Below are 15,310 nucleotides of genomic sequence, written 5' to 3' on the forward strand. Positions count from 1 at the left end.
GCGATGCTTGACCCAGGAGCCTGCCCCACCATAGCCGTGCGCAGGCCAGTCACCCAGAGAAATGAAGAGCAATCCCACTAACTCTACCCCATTTCAACCATCAGCCCTATGGGATCCAGCCAGCCCCAATGCTACATGCATCTCCAGCGTGAGCTGAGCCAATACCCACTTTTCCAGGAAAGGACTTAAATATCCCAGCCAACCTGGAAGCAAGAAAATGGAATGGAGCAGTTGGCTAACCAGAGAGAGATTGTTGTTCAAGTATTAAGCAAAATGAGAGAGAAATTAATAGAGACCATAAAATATTTGGCAGAATGTTCCTCTTAATTGTGTTAGTACAGGCAAGATGCAATGCCAGAGGACTAAGGTAGTGATGTGTAGGAACGCGATCAAATTTTACACACATACATACACACTCCTTGTACTGATATTCCACCATCTTAGATCATCAGATATTAAAAATACAGAAGGAATTTTCAAACTCTAATACACTTTTCACTACTACGGTGTGTGTTTGTTTGGGGGGTGGGAGGAGGGAGTAATGGCAGTTCACTCAGCTCCCAACTCAGATACTTTCTCTAGGGTAACTGGTTAAGAGCACAGGCAGTCTCATACCGGATCAGTCCTTTGGACCACTACCTCAATATCCTGTGCCAGTACTAGGTGCTCTGAGGAAGGAGCAACAAACCTGCAGTATAACTGGCCTACTGGGGAAGCTTTTCCTGAACCCCCATTAGTTACAAGTTTACTTGTGCCCTGAAGCAGGAGAGTCTCTACCCCTCCCAAACCCAGGGAGGTTATTATTTAGTAGTAGTGCCTAGCAACCCCAGTCATAGACCAGGACCCCACTGCGCCAGGCACTGTACAAATGCAGAATAAAGACATTGTCCCTGTCCCAAAGAGCTCACAAATTATGTTCTTACTACAGATGTTCTTATGTCCATAAAATCTTCAAATCTTTTTCCACAGTCCTGCTAAGCTCTTTGGTCTCAATGACATCTTGTGGCAATGAGTTCCACAGTTTAATTGTACAGTGTGCAGAAAACTATTTCCTTTTTCTGGTTTTATATTTGCTACCTTTGGGTTTCTTTCAATGTCTCTGCATCTCAATTTCACCTTCTGGCTTCATATCGTCATGATATGGGAAGCTAGAAAAATGTCTTTGGTGTCTTTTGAAAAATCCCAGCATCTGCTGTTATTTACTAAAGATGAGAAGATGAATCTAAAATAGAGAGGCAGCCTAGTCTAGCAGATAGGACCCTGGACTGGAGTCTGGAAGACCTGGGTCCTTATCGCAGCTCTGCTACTGACCTGCTGTGGGAACTTGGGCACGCTCTGGGCCTCAGTTTTCCCTTCCATCTTTTTGCTGTCTTGGCTGTTTAGACTGTAAAATTTTCAAGGCAGGGATGTCTCAATCTGTTTGTACAGTGCCCTGCACAATGAAGCCTTATTTTAGGATGAGGCCCCTAGATGCTACAGTAATACAAATAATAGACAACAACAAAGAAACTGTAAGAATGTCTCTTAAAACCTCCTGTAGCATAAAGACTCCAGGTTGACCAACGCTCTGAATTAAAATATGCCAGGCCAGATTCTCAGATGGTGTAAATTAGTTGAGGATGTATCCTTTTAAGTCAAATCATCTTCCTTTGGCAGGTTTTACATTGACAAATCTAACCTGACACTTGCAAAATTACTTCTGACTTTTAAACTCACAGGTCGGTCTGCAGCCTCTCCCTTCCTTTGGGAAATTTAAAACCTTCTGCCTTCTTCATAATAAACATGCAGAAGAGTTTAAGACTGTCAGGTGGCGCAAGCCTAAAATTCTAGGTTTGGTTTTGTGGTTAATGTTTTTATAAAGCCAAATATTATTAATAGAAACGTTTTTATGGATCTTAAAAAGTACAGGAATAAATTCAGTGAACACAGCTTTGTTTCCAGATAAGCAGTGCGTGCATCCCCAAACACTGCAGTACTGGGCCACAGCTCAAGCCTGAATGACTACACTGCAATTCTATAGCCCTACACCCCATGAGCCCGAATCAGCTGATAGGGGCCAGACATGGCTGTTTTACTGCAGTGTAGATGTACCCTCCGAGTACAAACCTGGGTACTTTTTAGCCTACAATTATGATTGTTACCATGTTAAAAGGGACAGTCGACTCAAAATCATAAAACAAGCATCTTCATCTGCTTCAGAGTAGCAGCCGCGTTAGTCTGTATCTGCAAAAAAGAAAAGGAGGACTTGTGGCACCTTAGAGCCTAACCAATTTATTTGAGCATAAGCTTTCATGAGCTACAGCTCACTTCATCGGATGCATTCAGTGGAAAATCTGTGTTACTGGTCACACCTTCGATTATTGAGATGGCAGTAATTTTTGAAATCCAGTTTGCTTGTCACTCTAATTACTATCAACATCACACCCAACTTGGAGAAGGAAGTGGCAAAAAAACCCCAAACAAACAAACAAACAAACAAACAAGGCCAGTCTCTCTTCCACAAATTCTCAGTGCTACGATGTCTGGATTTCAAACACTGCAAGGAAAAGTGCATTTCTTTGGAAGCAACTGTTTTCACTGGATTTTTTAATTATGGAAACATTTTTATGGATCTTACTCTGTATATAATATTCCCCACCACCAATACAAAGTCTTGACCAAACAAATTGCTGCAATAACCGTTTATCACCGAGGTGGGCAAACTACGGCCGGCGAGCCATTTTAAGCTGGCCAGCGAGCTCCAGCTGGGGCACCGGGGTGGGGGAGCCGCACCATGCGACTCGGCCCCACTCTGGTGCTCCAGCCGAGGCACCGGCTCAGGGGCTGCACCACACGGCTCCCGGAAGCTGCGGAACGGCCCCGCTCCGAGGGTCATAGGCCGCTCCACGCCTAAGATCCGGAGAAGGGACATGCCACTGCTTCTGGGAACTGCCTGAGGTAAGTGCCGCTCAAAGCCTGCACCCCTGAGCCTCTCCCCATGCCCCAAACCCCTGCCCCAGCCCTAATCCCTCTCCTGCTCAAACCCCTTGATCCCAGCACAGCACACCCTCCTGCACCCCATATCTCTCATCCCCAGCCCCACCCCAGAGCCCACACCCCCACTAGAACCTGCACCCCTTCCCACACCCCTGCCCCAGCCCTGATCCCCCTCCCACACTCTGAACCCCTCAGTCCCAGCTCAGAGCACCATCTTACACCCCAAACTCCTCACCCCCAGCCCCACCCCAGAGCCCGCACCCGCAACCAGAGCCCTCACCCCCCTCCCACACCCCAACCCCAATTTTGGGAGCATTCCATACAATCTGTATTCCCCGATGTGGCCCTTGGGCCAAAAACTTTGCCCACCCCTGGTTTATCGGGAAGCACCCTCAAGTTAATCTACTGAAATATTCCATGATCAGACATTAGAATGAATTCATTTAGTATTTGTTAAATGAGACAAGGCTACCTACAGCTTCTGGGGAGGCAGATAACTGTACACAGACAGCATCCGTGAGCTCTGCTCTGCTGAGACCGCTTCATTTCAGAAAAGGGAGTAGCCTGCGACAGAGAATAGGATGCGTCAAAGAGTAATGGCCTCCTGCTGCTGCAAAGAAGCTGCCTCATGAGACTGGTTTTTTACCATAACAAGAATAATATTCACAGCAACATCAACCAGCTCTTCATTGCCTCCTCACACCCCACTCTTTAAATAAAATAAAAATGGCAATACTATTTCAAGCAGAGCTTTCGATAACCTGGATAAGAGAGAGATTCCATGAAGTGCACTTGGGACTTGGTTAACTGCAAATCTAGTTAACATGAAAGGCACTGAGAGACACGATGGTGGAGGACTGTACAAAATTGTAAAGTGAGATAAGATGGGTTAGGGTGCTTTAAAAATAAAGCTCTATGCTATGTCCAGGGTGAACAAGGCTGAGATAGCACAGACCTTCATTTTTATTTCCAAATCAGCAGACACTGATCCTGCTATAACATCCTGTTAGAATAACTTTACTTCTGTTACACCAGTGATTCTCAACCAGGGGTACACAGGGTTCTTCCAGGGAGCACATCAACTCATCTACATATTTACCTAGTTTTACAACAGGCTACAAAAAAAGCACTAGCAATGCCAATACAAAGTAAACTTTCAAACAGACAATGACTTGTTTATACTGCTCTATAGACTATACACTGAAATGTAAGTACAATATTTATATTTCAATTGATTTATATTATAATTCTATGGTAAAAATGAGAAAGTCAGCAATTTTTCAATAACAGTGTGCCGTGACACTTTTGTATTTTTATGTCTGAGTTTGTAAGCAAGTAGTTTTTAAATCAGGTGAAACTTGGGGTATGCAAGACAATTCAGACTCCTGAAAGGGGTACAGTACTCTGGAAAGGTTGAGAACCACTGTGTTACACTATCTTCCCAATTGCGTTTGGTGTAAGGGAGTGAGACACTCAACCCTTTACTACTAGACCTGTTGCTCTTTGAGTGGTTTAGGTACCTCTTGGTCTGCTAGCCACACACCAGTAAATGAACATGCTAGTATGATTGGCCGGCATAGACTCCACCTGGCAAAACTTATAGAAAGAGCAATTGTAAGTGCTATGTATATTAAATGGCTTCCCATCCACAACCACTAGGGGAAAAAAGCTCCCAGAATCTCTCTGAGAGGGTTAACTTGTAGCAACAACTTGCTCCCAACCAGAGCATGCCTGGTTCAAAATAGCAAAATGATGAGGAATACCAATGGCACAATGGTAACAAAAGTAGACCATTTGTTAAGTAAACATGAGAGAGAGAACAAACACCTGCCTTTAAACAATTAAAGTTAAAATCCACCTACACCTCAGGGACAAGAGAGTTGTGCGAGACAAAAATATCAACCAAAAGCCTCCTAAAGCAAGAACCTCTCCCTAGGATCTACAGAGATTCAGTTCAGACTGACACTGATTCAGTCTATCACCTTGGACAAGTTACTTAACCTTTCCATCCACTTCCAGTCCTTTATTTATTTATTTAAAAGGGGATTATACTGACCTACCTCATATGGTTTTGGGGAGCATTAGCTAATGGTTGCAAACCGCTTTCTATCCTAGGTACTCATGTGTCTCCCATTACCATAGTATCTGAGCACATCACAATCTTTAACTCATTTATCCTCACGGCACACTTATGCTATTATCCCCTTGTGACAGATGGGGGAACTAGAGACAGAGCCCGAGTGACCTGCTCAAGGTCACACAGGAAGTCTGTGATGGAGTTGAGAACTGAACTCAGGTCTCTGGAGTCCTAGACTAACTACTGGACCATCCTTCCTCTCTTTTAAAGTTACGAAGTGCTATATAATTCCTAAGGGTTGAGTTCTGCCCTTGTACAGAAAGTGCAACTTTTACTGCCTACCGTAGGAATTGCTGGTGTTCAGCACCTCTAAAGAGGAAATCTTAGGCGTTTTTCTGGCTAGATTCAGCACTGCCCTCTTATTTGTAGTACCAGAATTATACCAGGGGTTCAACAAGCACAGGAAAAGATTCAGGTAGCAACCAAATTTCTCCCCCCTTCCCTCCCCCCACCCCACACCTACCTTCTTATCCAAATTATGTTCAGGTCATGCTGATTCCAACCATTTATCAAATGTCAGTGCATCTGACCCATTAGCTAAGAGAGCTAAAATCCCAAGCATGTCACTAAGCATCTCCCACTGTCCTACAAATTGTCCAGTCACCAGTTTCTAGTGTCTTCCCATATAGTTCTCTTTTTTTATTGGAGGCATAGGAATGAATAACTCAACAAGCACATTCTGGAGGGCATATCCAAACAGAAGCAAATTGAAATCAATGATTGGGCCAAAGGGCTAAAACCCAACAATGATGATTTTCTTACAAACAAAAATGAGTTCTATTCAGCCGTGACCAACATTAAGAATTACAGAAACTGTGTTCCTCTCATTGCCTACACAGATCTAGCTTAAGTTTTTGCACAGTGCCTATCAGCATGGAGTCATAAAAGAGCAGAGCAAAGTACTGTGTCTGACTGCAATCATACACAACAACAGGTTGAGAGCTCAGGGGTTACAGCACTGGTCTTGTAAACCAAAAGGCCTGAATTAATGTATCTTTGTGGCTTTGGCTATTTGTTTTCCCAATTTAACTGGGAGAAATAATGGCAGCAGATATTACAGACAAACTGCTAGAAGACATGGGCTTATACACATTGCCCACAGATCCACCTGTTAAGAAGCAGGAATCGCGAGCGGCAAGAGGACAGACTAAGCAAAACAAAAAGAAAAGGAGTACTTGTGGCACCTTAGAGACTAACCAATTTATTTGAGCATAAGCTTTCGTGAGCTACAGCTCACTTCATCGGATGCATACTGTGGAAACAGCAGAAGACATTATATACACATGGTCTGTGTATATAATGTCTTCTGCTGTTTCCACAGTATGCATCCGATGAAGTGAGCTGTAGCTCACGAAAGCTTATGCTCAAATAAATTGGTTAGTCTCTAAGGTGCCACAAGTCCTCCTTTTCTTTTTGCGAATACAGACTAATACGGCTGTTACTCTAAAACCTAAGCAAAACAAAGATTCTCTCCATCCTTGAGCGACTATGTGCGAGTCTCAGAGTACTTGATGCTTTGCCAGACACCACTTTGCTGTGAGAATTATCAAAAGACAAACTATATATTGTACCAAAGTTCAGTGGGGGAAGGAAAACAGTGAAAATATCAAAGCAGAAACGCACACAATCTTTTTTAACTACTGGGCAATGACACAAACACAACCACCACCCTGAACTGCTCCTTATCCTGGACTGTCTTATGTTTTCACTCGTCATTGCACAAGGTCTCTCTGTCCCATGGCAGTAGATTCTGGAAGCAGAGGGGAGCCTGCTTGCCCGTGCCCTGACAGCAAGTAGGCACATGTGGATGGGGTGGAGAGAGGGGAAGGTTTGGAAAAGCCCCTTCTGGAAGTATTACTGAGATTGCTGGAGGAAGACGTGACACAATGAAATCTCTTCAGCACCCCTGGGTTGGCACAAGTCTACCTAACACCACAAAGAGAGGCTGGATGCCTAGATATGTGATTCTATTGCAACTCTGATATCCAGTGCTAGCGATGCACCCAGGACACTCTGGGTGAAATGACCAACCTGGCACCACCCCCTCGTGTGAGATGCAATTTGATGATGCCAGCTGTATTATCCACTGTAGAGAAAAAGTCTTCAGAGGTTAGCTACTGAACTCCACAGGTTCCCTCCCCTGACAGATTCCTTAGCAACACTCCTTCCAAAATGCTTGGTACGCCACATTCCTGCCGCCATGCCCATTGGGCTAACCTGTGCGAAATCAGGCATGATGGAACAAGTGCTTTTGATCAAAGGGAAAACTCAGCCAGCCAGGAGAATTCCACTCATTTTATCAGGTCTTGCCCCACCATCCAGCTCTAGCAAAAAATTTTACATTGCCAGCACACACATCCTTCTGTAATTTATCATCAAGACTTAACACCCTGGGAACAGAGACTGTCTCTCACTGTGTGTCCGTACAGCGCCTCGCACAACAGGGTTGTTCGCAGGAAATGCCTTGCAACTCTATATACAGCAAGTGCATCTTCCCAGCATCTCACACCCCCATCCCAGTCCTCCATTCCTGGCATCTTGCTACCCAAACCAGAGGGTGCTGGAAGTGCCGTGAGGCAGCAGGCTTGGTCTCAGGTGAGAAGCAAGAATGAGAGAGCTCTGAAGGGAGCACCATGCAACCTTTCACTGCAAGGACAGAGGCTACAACGAGGTACCCACTTAAATCCACCGAAGTCAGAGGGCTGATACCTGAGGCTTCTTGCTCTATCGCCAGCTGCTCTGCACCAGCAGCACAGGGGTTTCAGAGCAATAAGTGATGGCTTGGATCTAACAGGTTGTAAAACCACCATAAACAGTATCAGCAGCCCCAAGTCTCCATTGCTCTAAGGACGCTTTTCACCCTCCAAGGAAGCCCCTAAGCTAGGAATGTTGCTCAGAAAGCAGATCCACCATCTTCATGGCTGCATTGTGTAAAGAGAGAGGGGTACGACTGGTATATCTGGTTCTGAGCCACCACACCACCTCACCCACAGTGCCAGGAGCATGGTGAGAGCATCACTGCGCTCCTGCTACTCCCACCTGCCACACTGGCCCTCAAGGTGTCACTGCAGCAACATGTAAATTACAGCAGCCCTGACACTACCCTAACTTATGCCAGGGGCTGGGCAACCCCAGAATACAAGGAGCGGTAAGGGGAGCAGAACAACACGGAACATAGCTTAGCCAGAATAGGAAGCTGAGCCCTTGGGTTTCTCATCAGGCTACATTTATTGCCATTTATGAGTTTAAATCAGATTTTAAAAAATAATCACGTGCTCCGATACTGGGAGAGCTCCCCACTGTACCATACACAGGGAGGAGAGCACCAACTCCCAGGAGATATTTAGTGAAGTCCTCCAGCTGTTCCAGGAGCAACATTCCACTGGCTCAGGGCTAGCAAGTCATCAGGTGAGGAGCTGCCTTTGGGGGGAGGGAAGGCAAGAAGAGTAGGTGGAGAGAGAGAGACAGCTCAGAAAGGACAAGAGGAGGTAGTCCCTAAGTAGGTCCCTAACTGTCTCACTGTTACCTTGCATCTATTTGGGCCTCTAGGTGCGACTGTAATTCAAACAATACAAGATCTGGTCGTTTATTGTTTGAATCTATTTGCTGAATCCACCCACTGTCTTTCATCTTGAACTGTAAGCTCTCCTTGGGGTTGGGACTATCTTTTCATTGCGCGTGTACAGTGCCTAACACCAAAGTCTTGATCCCCAAGCGGGGCCTCTAGGTGTGACTGTAATTCAAACAATAAAAGACAGGGTCATGCCTGGAAACAGTCCTATTTTCTGTAGAGAATATTCAGCAATATTCCCCCCCCCAACAAGATTCAGAGGGATCTAGGTCAATTTGGGGGGTGCGGGGAGAAGACGGGGGACACCTAAGATAGTAAGTGGAAGACCGTGTTGCAAGTGTAACCTCCCTTCTGAGCCCACAGTAGGAAAAGTGAAATTTACAGGCCTCCAGCCACTATGTGTAACAAGAACTGTGGTGTCTGGAGAGTCTGGTAGGTTCACTTTGCAGATGTTAATTCCTAGACTGGAGCAGGAGAGACAGACATAGAAGAATAGGGCTGGGAGAAGGGGAAGATACAATTAACATGTATACTGGGTGGATGAGACAATACCAATTAAAAAAAAAAAAAAAAAAAAAAAAGACACTCCAGGGGAGGCCTAGGATTTTTAGACTGCTCTCAGGGTCTCTCTCTTTTTCTTCTTTCATTACTTCTTCTGATATATGATCCTTTGGGATTGGCAACACTGTAGTTTTGATGCAGACAAATGTAAAATAATGAGTCTAGGGGCACGAAGCCAAAGCAGAGAATACATATTAAAAAGAAATGTCATGCCATTGGACTGGCCAGGAGAGAGATTTAGGAGTTATTGTAAACGATGCTTGAGCCATCAGCCCTGATGTTATAGAAAATAAGGAAATTAAGAGCAAACAGGGAGGGCAGGCAGAGTAATTTTTCCTCTGACAGTGGGATAAACATATGGAATAGACCATTAAGAGAGGCCATCAACTACAAACAGGAAAAATGAACTTAGGGACTGCATGACATTTGCCTGGAGAGAAACTGGATTGAAGACTTCAGAGGAAAACAAAAGGGAAGGGCCAGGTTCAAATGAACTCCTAGAAAGAGTGAATTATTGCAAGTAAAGTCCCCCCACTCCCACCGCCACCTCTTCCTGCCCTCATTGGCTCCCTTGTGTCTCTTCAGACTCTAAACTGAATCTCTTCAACATGCTGAAAAAAAACAAGTACTTACTCCCATCATCCCAGCAGAGCCAACACAGCTGCAGAAGAGAGAGTTGGACCCATTTAGCCCAGCACATCAACACAATTGCCAATCAAATACTGATTCCCACCGCATTCACTGATAGCGAGCAGGAAAATTTGACTTTCAGAGATCCATGCTAGGGTTGCAGTAGTGTTGTTTTAGATTGTGCAAAGAATAAACCTGATCTTGGCATCCCAATGGGAAACTAGAGATGGACACCTCGGATGACTTCTTAAGTGAGACACTGTGCTGACTACTGGCCTGACCCAACCGTGGGGATCAGACCTCAGTGCAACACTACCAAGTCTCACCAACGACCGTGCACCTGTAGAATGGTCCAGATGCACTTCGTGCCATGCTTCCCACCGATTTGTTGTGTGCAACCTTCCTCTTCAGTTTTTCTGGTACTTTAAACTGGGCTATAGGAACAGCCACAAGCTTCCTTCTCTTTAAATCACCTAATTTCCTCTAAGTCTCAGTATACTTCCTCTCCGTGTCCCAATACTGTCCACAGGTACTGCTGGCCTTCTGCTTAAGACTGAAGATCTTGTGCCACTACTGGCCACTGAGAATCAGTAGCCCACACAGGTGGCAGTTTTGTACAGCACGGCACATCAGCCAACCTCATATAAATAATGCAACTCTGTTGCCTCCAGGAAACCCTCCAAGTCCTGAACACCCTCTTCTTTTTCCAGCCTTGCTGCCCTGAGTGAAAGTCCATTGATGCAAGTCTGATAATGCAGAACAGTTTAGCTTTCCAAAGACTGCACCGTCATTTACCTGCCGTAACAATGCAGTATGGAGCATGGCAGAGTGTGAGAAGGGGACCGACAGCACAAATACTCTCTTTAAAGAGTCTGGCATCTGAATCACATTATCCCAAGAGGACAGAGCTGGAGGGACAGGTCCGCATTATACAGAACTGTACCTGCATGTACTAGAGACGAAAGTAGGGGAAGGCGAGAGTCTTTTCTCCTCATTTCTTATTTGCCGGCACCAGTAAAACAAATCAGTGAGAGGCCCATTTTCTGCACAAATCCAGACATTCTGTGACCAAAGTACAAGTCTTTAAGAACAAAAAAGTCTGCCTTTATTAAGGGCCTATAGCCATCCACCTTATTCTATAAACCTATCACATATTATAAGCTGGACAGTATGGGGCTGATCAGTACTCAGGTTGGAGACCTCTAGAGAACAACTACTACTGAGTCTGCAATGACCAGCTGACTCAGCCAGGTACAAGGAAGCACCATACAGCGAGAGGTGCTATCTTTGAGGATGTATGGAATACCAATGCCATCACTACTTGTGGTCATTAAAGACCCCCCTACACCAACGGTTTCCAAACCTTTCTTATTGCATACCCCCTTCCAGATCTCCCAGCTGCCCACATCTCCCTACCCTTCTCATCACTGATACTTTGTGTTCTTCTTAAACACCAACTATCATTAGCCATCTGCCCATATTTCACTGTTCTGTACAGATGTATAGTGCAACGTATACAACCGAAACCCCCCCCACACACTAAGTTCTGAGCTATGTTACACTGGACAGTTGTTGGGCAACTGAACCTGCGCTGTACGGTGACTGGAGGTGAGGGCTCTGTAAGTCAGCATGTCTGTGTTCTCATTGGTACATCTTGAAGTAAATTAACTACTGTTTTTTATATAACAATTTCCCATAGAGTTTTAAAGTTTCACCTCAGTAGCCTATTATGAAAATGAAATAAAATAATAAAATCCACCACTACACAATTTCTCCCACATGCCCCTCCAAGATGACTTGCGTACCCCCAGTTTGGGAACCCCTGCCCTAGACACTTTCAAAGGAAATAAAAATGTCAACCCCAAAATTCTAGCCGAATTCCCTCTCAGGTAATTACATTTTTGTGCAGCTCAACATCACTCTGTCGTTTCATCTAGATGAGCTACCTTTGTTCACTGTGTCTCCTAAACTGCTGTGTTGTGTGCTGTTAAGAATCACTATATATCCCTTATCTACCGAAAAAGGTGCTGTGAGGCTTATTTGTGGAAGCATGGTAGCAGTTCATTAGTTAAGTTTATATATAGCTTTCTATTCTAAGCCAAGTTGTCACATACACTCTACCTTGCACAAAAAATTGCTTTCACATGTGAAAAATTTCACTTAGGAGGAGTGTTGTGTGACAAAGTTCCTCCTCTGCCTTGGTGGGTCCTGCGCTTATTGGCAGGTTTGTTCACCTCAGAGGTTCCTGGCAGCCCTCAGTGTGGCCACTTTTGTGGCTCAAATCTGCCGTTCACTCAGTTAGCCTCATCACTGGCCAGCATGGGGAAAAGGAAGAGCAACAATCCCCGCAGTCTCTGCTGATCCACCTAGTGGATCGGGGAAAAGGCCAGAGACCTTCCCCTCTGGTGGAACCCACAGTCCAGGTCAACTCCTCCGGTGTCAAGTACGGAGATGGAGGGATTGGGGGAACCCGGGCCCGCCCTCTATTCTGGGTTCCAGCCCAGGGCCCTGTGGATTGCCGTTGTCTACAGTGGCTCCTGTAACAGCTGCATGACAGCTCCAACTCCCTGGGCTACTTCCCCATGGACTCCTCCCAACACCTTCTTTATTCTTACCACAGGACCTTCCTCCTGATGTCTGATAACGCTTGTACTTCTCAGTCTTCCAGTAGTATGCCTTCCCACTCTCAGCTTCTTGCTCCCAGCTCGTCGCACGCACCACAAGCTGAAGTGAGCTCCTTTTTAAAACCCAGGTGCCCTGATTAGCCTGCCTTAATTGATTCTAGCAGCTTCTTGCAGGTGTTCTACTCAGCTTGTCTGCCTTGTTTCCAGAAAGTTCCTGACTGTTCTGGAACCTTCCTTGTTACCTTACCCAGGGAAAAGGGACCTACTTAACCTGGGGCTAATATATCTGCCTTCTATCACTCTCCTGTAGCCATCTGGCCTGACCCTGTCACCGTTGTTTTGGAAAGTGCCAGTTTAATCAACCAAAGTGACTGGGAGAGGAGTGTGAATAAATGAAAGACTTAACTTCTAGAAGTTAGATCTAACTTTTCCTTGGAAAGCCATTTCTTATAAAAGGCTTGGTCCATTAACCCCACATTTGTTTTAATTAACTAGTCTCTCTGTAAAGAGTGCCTTGGAGTATCTGGGGGACAGGAGCATGGTTCATTTTGGAGTTATTTTCTACAGATATTTTAATTTCAAAAGTGTAAGAATGCTCTGGGGAGTTTATAAAGTCCGTATGTGTTAGCCTGAAGGACTTCAAAGTTTCTCACATGAGTTGCGCGGTGGAGGGAGGGAGTCACAAGCCCCGTGACTCACTTCCTGCTGCTCAGGGTGGATAAAAACCAATTTTTAATTTTTTTTTATTTAAATCAGATTTTTTGGTAAAATGCTTTTTGAGGAAATAAACCTATCTGAGGATAGTTTTAATTAAGATATATTATAGTTCAAATGTCATGGAATCATCATGGAATAGGGATTATAAATTCTAATTCTATAGTATGAGACAATATATTCATGTAATGTTTAAGAAAAGTTTTGTAAATGAATTCCAATAATTCATGGATTAGGGACCCAATCTTATAGGGTTCCAGGGGCTTCTGTATAGATTATTTAGGTTAATCTTTCTATCTACCCAATGGGACTCAGTGCTCAGTCTAGAAGATACCATCAAAGATGCTTAGTTTTGCAGTTCTCAAACTGTGGATTTGTGTGTCCAGAAACAACATGCTTGTTAACTGCAAAAATGTTTTTAAATAAATAATATATAGAGGTGAGAAATAACAGATCTCAACTCTATTGTCCCTCTGCAAATTTGTGTACACAGAGTCAATCCTTTACCTCTTTCTAAAAGTGCAAAGTTTCAAAAAGTTCAATAAATAGAAGATTGTTGGGGACGGCATAGATCTTGTCAAGGAGAAGAAGTCTGGAGATAAATGTGAGAAGGGAGGGACAGGCAGTAGAAACAAAAGTGAAACTGTTTGAGCAGCATATTCCAGAAGTCTTGAGGTCTTTCTGAGTATAGCCTTCACTGATTTGAGATCTACCATATCATTCTCTCACAAGAAGGGAAAACCTGTAATGGCAGCAGGCTGTAAAAGAGACCCAATTTGGGAATAAGAACCATTCAAGAAATGCATGTTTGCTGATGTTTTAAAGAAAGTCACACCAGTGAACTGGTGGAAGTCACTTAAACACTTGGAGTCAGAGACTGTTGAAGTGATAATCTCACTTTTAACAGCAGTACCTTTCTTCTGCCAGTGTAGAAAGAATATTTTCTTCCTTTGGACTAATTCATTCCAAATTGAGAGATCGTTTGGGACTTGAAAAAGCAGGAAAGCTTGTTTTTCTTTTCCAGCTTATGAACAAACAGGAAAACGAAGGTGAAGACGACTGAGGTTAGCTGCAGAAGCCAATATTTTTAAGTTTCTCATGTTGACCTGGCTGACATAGTCAATTTAATTTTTGTGGGGTTTTTTAAATATTTCATTTAATTATTTTAGTTAAAAACAATTTTAACAAAAACAAACCTGATTTTAAAAAACCCTAAATGTTTAACTAAATTCAAAAATTCATATGCCTGTTTTGTTATATTATATGTTTGCTGTTGAAGAAAAAAATAAGAATACATAATGTTGTTGTTTTAGTTAAATAAAACAATTTAAGTGTCTGTCTGGTGATGTTCTCCTCCTCATACAGCATGGCAAGAAAATCCTCCAAATATTAATGATTAACCTGTTGAACTGGAGACAGTTCACCTCCCAGTGACTTCATAAATATTTGTTTCAATTATCTTTGGTAAATGAAATGAGCAAACAATCATTCATTTTCTGATATAGCTGTAAAACTAATCTGAAAAGTTTTCAAAATAAAATCACTTAAAAAATGTATAGTGTGTACTTTCTAAAAATGAAATCTACATCTATCTCGGAGTTGTGAAGAATATGTATTAAGGTTATAACAACTAACAAGAATGCACGTTTATGTAGAAATCCATGATTAAATCAAGTCTTCCTGACTACTGATTTAAATCATGATTTAAATCAAATTCACCCTGCCTGGAGTTACTGGCTTTCAGTCTGGAGATGAGCAGAGGACGACCGAGGAGCAGACTCTTCCCACATTGGAATGAGTGGGGCATTTCGGGAAGTGGCTGTAGGTGCGTCTGTAGGGATGGGGGGAGGTAGATGCACTGAATAGGTAGTAAGTATTCTCTATTTCTTGTCTCCATAAACTAAGGTTACAGCTCCCTTTATCTGACTCTAGGCAAAAGTCAGAGAGTAAGGAATGCCTTGTCGGGCCTTGAAAGTGAGAATCCCTTGTGGTCAGTTGGGATAATTGGGGGGGGTTCATTATAGGGAGGAAGGTGAGTAAATTCCTTTGAGGAGCAACAGTCTTGGGGTTTCCTTTCGATTAGTTCTTTTGTACTCA

General features: G+C 43.8%; 1 protein-coding gene across 5 annotated transcripts in view; it reads right to left on the bottom strand.

Annotated features, from left to right (window-relative positions):
- HRAS (HRas proto-oncogene, GTPase) overlaps positions 1-15,310 on the bottom strand; it is a 74,592-nt gene that overhangs the window by 45,293 nt on the left and 13,989 nt on the right. The window contains exon 2 of one of the 5 annotated variants that reach the window (XM_077818198.1): positions 2,142-2,223. The exons of 3 other annotated variants lie outside the window; for them this stretch is intronic. The gene's annotated coding sequence lies outside the window, so the exon portion shown is untranslated. Of the gene's footprint in view, positions 1-2,141; positions 2,224-15,310 lie in introns of those variants that run through there. One more of the 5 variants, XM_077818196.1, reaches the window with a different exon arrangement.

The sequence above is a fragment of the Eretmochelys imbricata genome, chromosome 6, assembly GCF_965152235.1.
Source record: "Eretmochelys imbricata isolate rEreImb1 chromosome 6, rEreImb1.hap1, whole genome shotgun sequence".
NCBI lineage: Eukaryota > Metazoa > Chordata > Testudines > Cheloniidae > Eretmochelys > Eretmochelys imbricata.